Source organism: Myotis yumanensis, unplaced genomic scaffold (genome assembly GCF_028538775.1).
Source record: "Myotis yumanensis isolate MYYU_CA2020_CCGP unplaced genomic scaffold, mMyoYum1.0.hap1 SCAF_14, whole genome shotgun sequence".
NCBI classification, from domain to species: domain Eukaryota; kingdom Metazoa; phylum Chordata; class Mammalia; order Chiroptera; family Vespertilionidae; genus Myotis; species Myotis yumanensis.
In genome coordinates this window covers 49,678,886-49,690,901 of record NW_027223765.1, presented here as the reverse complement: position 1 = coordinate 49,690,901, position 12,016 = coordinate 49,678,886, and the positions used below count along the sequence as shown (strand labels likewise).

The 12,016-nt window shown below is 45.7% G+C and overlaps 1 pseudogene; it reads right to left on the bottom strand.

Moving 5' to 3' along the window:
- Positions 1-5,254: 5,254 nt before the first annotated feature.
- Positions 5,255-6,943, bottom strand: LOC138992665 (F-box only protein 31 pseudogene; annotated as a pseudogene).
- Between the last annotated feature and the right edge of the window lie 5,073 nt (positions 6,944-12,016).

Genomic DNA, 12,016 nt, shown 5'->3' with positions numbered 1-12,016 from the left:
CAGGTGATTCTAATGTGCAGCAAGGTTGAGAACCACTGTCCACTGGAATCCCCAGAGCATAATAAATAATAGGTGCGTGAATGAACAAATAAATGAATAAGCATTTTCTTTAACCATGGCCCAATTATTGTCACTCGGTTATTGGAATAGCTGTATTCATTCTGTTATATTTTGTCAACAATCTGGATGAATGAGGTTAATTTTATATTAGGAAAGAAGAGCTGACTTTGATTTATGTATGTGTATGTCTGTTTGCACATGTCTATGAGTGTGCAAATCTGTGTGTGTACGTGTGTGTGCAACAGGCTAAAGCATTTGCTGCTTCGGCTTCTGTGACAAGATGCACGGGTTTTTCAAGGAGTCTGACAAAGATGATGGAGCTCGCAGGAATGGGACACAGAGAAGAACAGCGAGAAGAGCTGGGGCACCAAGGACACGGATTGGAGCCAAACCTGTTTTTAAATTCTAGCTCTGCCCCTTATAAGCTATGGGACCTTGGGCAGGTGGCAAAACTTCTCTGGACCTCCATTTTCCTATCTGTGAAATGGGAATAGTAGCTGCTACCTTCAGGGGATGTTTTATTCATTGTTACCCGGCAACTGTTCGAATGCCTAATGCAGTGGTTCTCAACCTTGGCTGCACATTAGAATCACCTGGAATCTTTTTAAAATCCTGATTTCAATGAGGCCCAGAAATCAGGATTTTAACAAGATTCCCAGGTGATTCTAATGTGCAGCCAAGGTTGAGAACCACTGGCCTAGTGGATGCTGATGCACCTCTCAACACCTGGGAAAGCACAGTGAACAACACACAGTATCCCTAACTAACATAACTTCACATGCTGGGGGAGAGGCTGACAACACAGGAGGAAATAAATTAGCTTTGGCTAGTGGCAAGTATCATGAAGAAAGTAGGAAAGGACAATAGAGTGAAGGTCACCTTCAGATGAGGAGTCCCTGGACTGAAAGCTGAGCGAGGAGAAAGAGCGGGTTGTGTGAAGACCTGTCTGTCCCAGGAAGAGGAGGCATGGCTCCCAAAGCCCCGGTTGGAAGGAGTCAGATGCTGCAGAGAAGGTGGAAGGTAGTTGGGGTGGCCGCTTTGAGGAGCCCATGGAGGTGAGGAGCTGGACTAAGGAGGGCAGAGCTGCTGGATCCCACAGAACAATTCACGGTCTTGATCTTGACCTTCAGAGCAATGCAGATTTTAATTGAAGTAAAATATACATAACTTAAATTTATCATCTTAACCACTTTTAAATGTACAGTTCAGTGTCATTAATATATTCATATCATTGTGCTACCATCTTCACCATTCATCTCCTAAACTTTTTTCATTTTGCAAAACTGAAACTCTGTACCCGTAACTCTCCATTCTCCACCTGCCATTCCCCTGCCTTGAAACCACAATCTGCCTTTCTGTCTCCATGAATTTGATAGTTTTTTAACAGAGCTAGTCCATATATATTTATTCTGTACAATGGTGTGCTGTGCCAGCATGGCCAAGGGTGAACCTGAGGAGGGGTGGTGAAGGATTGAGGAAAAGACAGACAAGAGAATACAGCTGGGGCTCGGTGAATCTCCCGTGCCTGGATGAGGACACAAAAGGATCCAGCCTGCAAACCGATGCTTTATTTTATAGTCTCATTAAAACAAGGGTAGATAAACAGGCATACAAATGTTCTTGTTTTGGCAACACTTGCTGCACCTCCCACAGCCCATTAGCTACTGAGGAAGGAATGAGGGAGGACTACAAGGTCAGGTTTAATTATGCTAGGAGAGCTCTGCCTTCCAGGCTGGGACTTGTTTGTGGCCCTGCCACAGGTCAGCCCGAGGCTCCACCCTAGAGCTGTTCCCTACAAATGGGGATTCAACCTTGAACAAAACAAGTGGAATCCCCACCCAGGAATTGCATCCTAGTGGAGGAGACAGACACCAAACATGTTAACAAACAGATAAATCATGCCAGGCTCTGGTAAAAGATTCTAGGAGAAAACTAGAAAAATGCTGTAGAAAGCAGTCCAAGTGGGTGCTTCTGCCAGAGTGATGGAGAAAGACCTCTTAAAGGGCCAACACTTGAGATGAGATGTTTCAGGTTGAAAGGAGGCAACCCCTGGTAGGATCGGGGAGAAGTATTCCAGGGATGGAAATCTGCTGGAGCAAAGGGTCTGAGGAACTAGGCATGTGGAGACCAACATGTGGGAACATAGGTGACAAGGGAAAGCAATGATGTGCTTGCGTTTAAAAGAGATTGCAGTGAGCAGCTTGGGAAATGCATGGGAGAGGGAAAAGTATGGTTGTTGAAATGTCCCTGGGTAGGCATTGGCCCAGGCTACCCATGGTGGTGGTTAGGAGTAGAGAGCGGCAGAAGTGTACAGACTCGGGAATATTAGGAGGTACAATGCTGGAATGAACTGGGTATGAGGCAGTGAGTGGAGAGAGGGAGATTCTGGACTGGAAGGGAAGGTTGTGGCAGAGTCTCAAGGGTGAGATTGTAGTGGTTTTGTTACCGGCGAGACCACAAGACCTTGTTCCCTTGAAGGAGAGATTTCAGTCAAGACACAAAGTGCAGCGAAGCAAGTAGGAATTTGTTGGCTACAGCAAAAATACACTTAGGGCCCTAACCGGTTTGGCTCAGTGGATAGAGCGTCGGCCCGCAGACTGAAAGGTCCCAGGTTCGATTCCAGTCAAGGGCATGTACCTTGGTTGCGGGCACATTCCCAGTAGGGAGTGTGCAGGAGGCAGCTAATTGATGTTTCTCTCTCATCGATGTTTCTAACTCCCTATCCCTCGATCTTCCTCTCTGTAAAAAAATCAATAAAATATATTTAAAAAACAAAACACAGGACAGAGAAACCAGGAAGGTGCATAGAAGGAGTAACGGGAGGGCCTAGGCTGGGCTGCTCTGGCTCACTGAGAAGTCAGAGCACAGGGGGCCTTGAAGTAAAGGGGTCAAGAGGTTAGCCTGGCCAAGCTGCTGCTGCTCATTGCTCCCCTTATTAATAAACAAATGGGACTACATCAAAATAAAAAGCTTCTGCACAACAAAAGAAACCATCAACAAAACAACAAGAAAGCCCACTGCATGGGAGAACATATTTGCCAATGTTATCAGCGATAAGAGTTTAATCTCCAACATTTATAGGGAACTCATACAACTTAACAAAAGGAAGATAAATTATCCAATCAAAAAATGAGCAAAGGACCTAAATAGACACTTTTCAAAAGAGGACATTCAGAAAGCCAAGAGACATATGAAAACATGCTCAAAGTCACTAATCATTTGAGAGATGCAAATCAAAACAACAATGAGGTACCATCTCACACCTGTCAGAATGGCTATCGTCAACAAATCAACAAACAACAAGTGCTGGAGAGGATGTGGAGAAAAAGGAACCCTTCTGCACTGCTGGTGGGAATGCAGACTGGTGCAGCCACTATGGAAGACAGTATGGAGTTTCCTCAAAAAACTAAAAAAGAAACTCCCATTTGACCCCGTGATCCCACTTCTAGGAATATATCCCAAGAAAACAGAAACACCAATCAGAAAGGATATATGCACCTCTATGTTCATAGCAGCACAATTCACCATAGCTAAGATCTGGAAACAGCTTAAGTGCCCATCAGCAGATGAATGGATTAGGAAACTGTGGTACATATACACGATGGAATACTATGTTAATGTAAAAAAGAAGGAATTCTTACCATTTGCAACAGCATGGATGGAACTGGAGAGCATTATGCTGAGTGAAATAAGCCAGTCAATGAAGGAAAAATACCACATGATCTCACTCATTTATGGATAATAAAGACCATTATACACTTATGAACAAAAATAGATACAGAGGCAGAGCTGCCTCGAACAGATTGTCAAACTACAGTGGGAAGGCTGGGGAGGGTTGGGGGGCAGGAGGAGGGGTAAGAGATCAACCGAAGGACTTGTATGCATACATATAAGCATAACCAATGGACATCAGACACTGAGGGGTAAGAGAGGCCAGGGGATTGTCAAGGGCGGGGGGAACAAAAGGAGCCATATGTAATACTCTTTGTAATATGTTAAGCAATAAAACAATAATAAAAAGGAGACATATGTAATAGTCTTTGTAATAACTTAAGCAATAAAACAATAAAACCAATAGGTGAGTAGCCGTAGTCAGGTTGGTTGGAGAATTGTACTGTGCAGAAAAAGTTATCAGTTCAATTTCTGAACAGGACACATACCTAAGTTGCGGGTTTGATCCCCTTTCGGGGCATGTACAGGAGGTAACCCATCAATGTCTCCCTCTCACATTAATGTTTCTCCCCCCACCCCCCCAGTCCTCTCTCTCTAAAATCAATTAAAAAATAAAAACACATCCACGGGTGAGGATTTAAAAATATAATAACTTGCCACAATAAAAATAACATACATTTATGACAGTGCCTTATCAATAAAAAAGTACTTTCAAATTACTTTCTCTTTTTAATTATTTTACTGAAGGCAGATGTGACCGATGTTTTTTTCTATTATGCCAGGATGCTTTGTCCGAGAATAAGGTGCTCTGGAAGGAGATCAAAGGTGTCCCCCTATTCCCACCGAGATGTCTCCCTTAGTGTGACACCCTGACCAGTCTCAGTGTATTCTGACGCCATCTCAACTGAATCACAATGGCCACAGTCGTGCCTTATCCAGAACGATTGATTACCTAAAACATGTCCATTAAAAAAGCCAGGCCCTTCTCCTGAAATAATTTTTTTCTAAAAGGTTGCCACAGCAATGGCTTATGAAGACCCAGAGCTGATTGCTGCCGGACACACCTATGAAAGGACAATTTCAGTATTTGATGACCCACGTCCCTCCCACACGGGTAAGCTTCATAAACTTGTCAAGGAGCATGAAGTAAGGCACTTACTTTAGACTCCTCACTTACAAAATTATCTTTATTGTTGAAAGTATTACATAAGTTCCCCTCCCCCCCATGAACCTCTTCTAGCCCGCCCCCGCCCCCCACCCCAGGCCTTCCTCACACTATTGTCTGTGTCCATGCGTTATACATATGTGCATGTAAGTTCTTTGGTAAATATCTTCCCTGCTGTTTGTTCTTCTCGTCACTGCTGCACCATTTTTTATTTTGAATAACGGCCTTATTGAGATATAATTCACATGGTATAAAATCCACCCTTTTAAAATATGCAATTCAGTGTTTGGTTTTTTTATTTTTTATTTTCAGAGTTGTAGCAATCTAACAATTCCCACCATCTAAATAAACAGGCCACTAAACAAGGAGGTGGGTAATCTGGTCAGAAGGGCAAACCGCCAACAGTGCGGCAAACTGCTCTTCCTCTGAAGCCTCTTCTGCCCGCTGTCGCCCCTGGGCAAGGAAGGGGCCGTCAGGGGGCGGGGACTGAATGTTCTGGAGCATCTCCTGGAAAGCCTGTGGGGATGGCGCCTCCGCATTCTGGAAGGGGACCTGGACTCTGCTGTACAGGCTGAGGCAGTTGGGTTCCTGCCAGATGAAGCCGAAGTGGTCTTCATGGAACAGCATGAAGACTCCAGGGATGCGCTGGGGGTAGGCGGAGCCAGAGCGAGCAACCACGCCCACGCCATAGAAACACACCCTGCAGGCTCGCGGGTAGTTCTGGTCAGCGGAGCTCACGCCCGCAGGCAGGACAAACTGGACAGGCTGCTCCTCCCAAGCTGCAGCCCCGGACTCCCCGACACTGGGCTGCGCAGGGCTGTGCCAGCCATGGCCCTCGCCGCCGTCCTCAGTGCTGTCTTCTTGCTGCTGCTGCTGCTGCTGCTGCTGCTCCTGGGTCACCCGCTCGTGAACCTCCCGGACCAGGCGGGAGTACTTGGAGAAGCTGCTGAAGATCTCTTGGGGCAGCTGCATGCGGTGCCTGAGGTGGATGTGTATCATCTGCTGCCCCGCAGGGACGTGGTGGTCACCCGTGATCTTCGTGGCCCTGGCATGCTTCCCGTGGAAGCTGAGCATGACCAGCTCTAGGCTGTGGGCATGGTGGGTGCCTTTGAAGAGGCCCGGCCTGATGAGGTCCTCCGGGTGGCTGGGCGAGAGGTAGATGCGGCGGTAGGTCTGGCAGTTGTCGTACTGGTGGCAGATGAGCTTCATCAGGATGAAGCGCAGCCCGTCCTCCTGGAAAAGGCGCTCCAGCGTCTGCCCCCATTCCTCCCTGAGCCACACTCGTAATGCCTCTTGGCTCCCTCCAGGCATCCTGTGGTGGTGCGTCAGGTTGCACATGGTGGAGAACCCGTCCTTCTGAGCCCGCAGGTGGCAGCTGTGGGGCCCTCTGCGGCCGTACGTGCACTCCACCGCAGCCGATTTCCTCTCTGTGAGGCGGATTCTAAAGGCGGGCTTGAACTGCATGGAGTCATCCACACGGGGGTCTTGGAGAGGCAGGTAGGTCCAACCGATAATGGACAAGCCGTCCACCACGACGTTCAGCAGTCCTCCGTAGGGCCAGTTATCTGGCTGCCACAGTCCCAAAACGTGCCGGCATGGGTGGAGCAGCTTGGCATAGAGTTCTCGACAAGACACACCACCCATCATGTCGGGGTTCGGCCAGTTTTCACAAGCGCCATACTCCTCCCGGCAGCGCCGTCTCCAGATGCTGTCGTGGTCGTGCAGGATGCGGTGGAATTTGGTGCAGGCCTGGGCCAGGCTGGGCAGGTCGGTGCCGGGGAGCGAGGCGAAGATCTCCACCAGCAGCTCCGGAGGCAGGTCCTGCAGCGAGCAGCGCGGGGGCGGACCGGGTGGCATGGGGCTCCTGATCCCTCCACTGCCCGCAGAGGACAGAGCCGCCCTGTCCGCCTCCACGTGCTACTCTTCAGGGCCCGGGGCCGGCTTGCTGTGGGTCGCCACCATCTCAGCTGGGCCCAGGCGCTGCTGGCGACACTGGCGTCCGCGCCCAGGGCCTGGGCCGCAGAGGCCAGCGCACTCCTCCTCCATCCGTGGCAGAGGAAATAGCACTGAGCTCCGCAGCGCAGTGCAGCCAGGCTTTAAGCTGGCACCTTCCCGCCCAAGAGCCCAGCCAAACCCCGCTCCCCAGGGCCTAGCCACGCCCCCTCAGAGAGGAGCCAATGACAGGACTTTAGCAACACTCCTGAGAAACCCATATCATGACTATTGGCCTCCCTTTCCCAGCCCTTCCTCCCTTAGCCCCCTGCAGTCACTAATCCGCTTTTTGTTTGGATGTGCCTCCAGGGATATGCCTATGCCCGGCCTATGGGGACCCTTCACATAAAGGCAGTCATACTCCCTGGTCTGTTGGGCCTGGCCTCTTTCACTTCACTGAACATTTTGACGTGTTATGTATGTTATATCATGTCTTGGTATTTTGTTTCTTTATCCTGGAGAATAATAGTCTCGTGTGTGGCTATACCACATTTTGTTCACCCATTCATCAGTTCAAAAATACTTGGGTTGTTTCCAGTTTGGGGCTCTCATGAATAACACTGCTACGACCATTAGGTACCACATTTTGGGTGAGCATGTTTCCATTTCTCTTGGGTATGTACCTAGAAGTGGAACTTTTGGGTCATATGGGAACTATGATTTAACACGTTGAGTTACCGCCCAAACATTTTCCAGCCCTCGCTGGTTTGACTCAGTGGACAGAGCGTCGGCCTGCGGACGGAAGGGTCCCAGGTGCGATTCCGGTCAAGGGCATGCATCTTGGTTGCGGGCACACCCCCACTAGGAGGTGTGCAGGAGGCAGCTCATCCATCCATGCTTCTCTCTTACGGACACCCCCAACCCCCCATACCTCTCCCTTCCTGTCCGTACAAAATCAACAAAAACATACCCCCAAAAGGGAAAAACAAAACAAAACATTTTCCAAGGTGGCCCCACTCTTTTACATTCCCACCAGCAATGTACCAGGGATCCAATTTCTCTACATTCTCATTAATGCTTTTTAAGAAGAAAAAAATTATAAATATATATGTATATATATTTGCTTTATTTATATATATATATATATTTTAATGTATTTTATTGATTTTTTTACAGAGAGAAAGGGATAGAGATATAGAGAGAGCTAGATACATTGATGAGAGAGAAACATGGATTAGCTAGCTGCCTCCTGTACGCCCCTACTGGGGACCTGCCCACAACCAAGGTACTTCCCCTTGACTGGAATAGAACTAGGGACCCTCCAGTTCACAGGCTGATGCTCTATCCACCGAGCTAAACCAGCTAGGGCCTACATGGTTGCTTTTTCTAAAAAATATTATCGCCATGCTAGTAAGTGTTGAGTGGTATTGACTTGGCCTTTACTGACTTGAACTGGAATGCCATGAGGGAAATCTCTTCTATCCTCAGCCTTCAAACAGCCTGTGCCAAATCTCTCAGGCCCCTCGTAGGAATGGGTTCCTGCATGTGGTGTGAGCAAGGATGGACTCGATTTTTTCACTTTCCAGTGACTAACCTTGCCAATTCCTTGGGTGAATGTATTCTCTCAAACAAACAAACAAACAAACAAACAAAACAACAACAACAACAATAAAACCAGTTCACAGTATCTGCCCACTATGAACATAGTTACTTTTCTTATGGACTGAACCTGACCTTGCCCCTTCAGACAGGCTTCCATTCTCATGTTGAGAGTAGCTAGATTCCTTCTCTCCACTTTTTTGGATTCCTACCAGAGAAACACTCTCACCTTTGGACGGTTCTTTTAGGACCCTGGGAGAAATTTGATTTGCCTTTGTCAGCAGCAGGCATTTAGGGTGGTTTATATTATAGAGGGGTGTAAATTCCCCCTGCCATAGACACTGACTTCGATCATTTAAACAATAAAATATTCCCAGCCCCTCCTCTGAAGAATAGCCCTGAATTATTATTGGTATTGTTAAGGTGAAAAAAACCTTTGAAACCTTGTAAAGAATTTTTGTGTTTATTTGAGCCAAACTGCCAGCATATGCCGGGAAGCAGAGCCTCAAAGAATTGAGATAATGCTCCGGAGAAATGGCGGGTTACATCTGTATTTATACATTGCAATCAAAGGAAGGGACATAGGTAGGTTATATGAAATTCATTGGTGATAGATTAGAGAGATGGGAGAAAGCAAGGGGAAACTCCTGGGATTGGATAAAAGGTAAAATGATAGACAGGTACTTAGGTGGGTGCAGGAACAATTAACATATAATGAAGTAATTTGTGACATCTGTCCTAGCGCCCAGCACATTTGGTTGTGCTCCAGGGACTCCAGAAAAAGGGAAGTTACAAGTTACCCAGACATTTCAATATGTATGTTATTATGGATGCAAAAAGACAGATAGGCTCAGTGAAGGTAAAGGTTGACCTTGTCAGTGAAGATACTGGCCTAGGACGTAACTGCCCACTATAACTGCTTTTAGTTAAAGTTTAATTTCAGACCATCCTTTGTTGTTACTTTAGGTCTCTGAGTTTGCAAGACTGCCGTGCAGGCCTCCCCTGAGCTTGTCAGGTCAGCATGTGGCCCCTTTTGTCCACATCATGTGACTGGGTAATTGGTGTAAAGATGCTTGTTTTAGGAGCTTGTATTGATGGGATTTTGAGGGGTGGTCTCCAAAGGCACGTGTGTGTTTGGTGGTTCAAGGAGAACCTAGGAATGTGAATGCAGCTGGTGTATAGAGCTAGGCGGGCTTCATCAGCTATTGAATGAGTTCAAACATCTTTTCTCTCCCAAGATTTCGAGAGCCAGAGGCACCACCACCATAGGAAGAAATCTGTGTAGGAAAATTAAAGGCAGGTCAATAGATCAAAGGAAAGACAGAGGCTGCTGCTATTCTTAGGGGCAAAAAAAAAAAAAAAAAAAAAAAAAGAATATTGGGGACTAGCTCTGGTTATGGGAAATATTAATCGTGCTCTGTTAACCGTGACTGCCTTGTGTTGGTTAAAGAAAGGTGCTGCACCATTTTGGGTCAACCTGAGCTAGAATGGGCTGTTGGTGCACTGAGATTAAATCTACTCAGACTGCACGGTCATAGTCCTTTGACACGTGTGGATTTAACAGTCACGTTTTGATAGTTGTAAAACACCCTGAGGCACAGATATGATTGTGTGCTGTGGATCAGAGCAGGGTGCTTAGCTATGAGGAAGCTTAGCTAACCACTGGACACCTGCTTCTCTCTGCTTATTGTTGTACAAGTGAGAACGCACACTGAATGCCCCAAGGGATCATTTACATATTAAACTACATGGTGCCACACTTCAAGAGTGAATTTGTTGCTGTAGAAGTATTTGTGAAAATAGGGACTCACAAAAGTTTCTGGATACATCTATTATTCATGCCAAGTATCTTTTATGTTTCTGGAACTTATGGTAATAAGTAATCTAGTAGGAAATTGGCATCAAAACATTCAAGAAGATGGTTGTGCGGTTGCAGACACGGGTTTAGCAGTAAAATGTCAATGCCTGGTAAAGGAGAATCAAGGAGTGATGTTTGGGTTTGACCTCTGCCAATTCTGATCCATTGGTGGTGTTTGCCTGGATCATTGAGTTACGAAGGATTCTGAGCTCACATCTGGAAGCAGTGGGAAAGGGCTTTGCATGGACAGAGGAGGGTGGAAGGGTGGTATGTGTCGGACAGATTTGCAACTAAAGGACCTGAATGCTGAACTTTAAGCAACAGATCTCAAATTCTTTAGATCCCACCTGACTCACAGATGTAAGAGTTTAAGTTTAAATTTAAGTTTTAAGTGTGATTTGTAGACTTAAGTGACCCAACTATGTTGAGAAGAAATGTGTAGGGGATGGGGACACATCATGACAGTATGCCCAGAAGTGTTCCTCTTGTGTTTTCTCTGCTTCCCATTGGGGGAGTCTTAACTGTTTCATGCAAAAGCCGGTTACAAATCCCGGCTGATCTTTTAGGGAGAATGATTTTTCCTTGCAGCTACTCATCCTGTTGGCCTAACTAATCCATTAAAGAATCTGTTCTCACCAGATTTGAGCCTTTCTCCAATACAGAGAGAAAAAAATCTCACAGTAATAAATCCACATCCTCACACACCAACTTATTCACAGCAACTGCTCATAAAGGGTGCTTTGAACACTGCACACGTGGTGCAGTCTATTTTTATAGGCCAGGTAATTAGCACAATTTCGAGTCTTTATGTATGCAACAAAAATCATAGTACAGCAAAGCTGGAAACGACACCTGCTCTTATGGCACCTGCCTGGGATTTATTGAAGGAAACATCGAGGCTTTCACATAAATCACCTGTGTCTGTGGAACAGCACTTCCTAACCGTTCTTGGTGTCAAGGATACATATCAGATGCTGATGAAAACTGTAGGCCCTGTTCCTAGAAAAATACAACTAATATAAAGAATGCCACGGATTCTCTTAACTGAGGTCCTATAGACCCCAGATTAAATTTTCTCGTTTGACAGGTGGCATAGATTTTCAGGAGACATAATATACAAGTGTTTTTCAGAACATGATTTCTATAGGAGAAGCCACTAACAAAAAATTTCATGGTCAGATAACTGTGGAGAGCAATGCATACCTGGACATTCCAAACACAGAATGACATATCAGAAATCCATGAAGTCTTGCCATAAAGAAACTTTTAAATCTTTGTTTAACTCAGCATTTCCCATTAGACATATCAAGCATTTCAGAGGAGATATTTTGGGAGATGTTGGCAGACACAACTAAGTCCAATACCCACTCCACAACTTACTAGCTGTGTGACCCAGCAAACACTTAACTCTGAGAACCTCAGTTTCTTCATCTGTAAAATGGGGACAAAACTACTACTAATGCTTTGCATAGTAAATGCTATTATTTTATTTTTATTAGAAAAAGCTTAATCTTTGCAATTTGCTTGCTTTATGTTTGTCCATCAAATTTCTTCTTTTCAACAACTTTCAGATACATTAGTTTGAGCTTGTTGGTCTGAAATAAATAATATAATATTTTCCTATGACGCACTGTACACAAACATCTGGGTGAGATGAGTAAAATACATTAACCACTTTTTACTTAACTTTTTTAGTGTAAGAAAACTTTTTTGGGAAAGATTGCATTTTG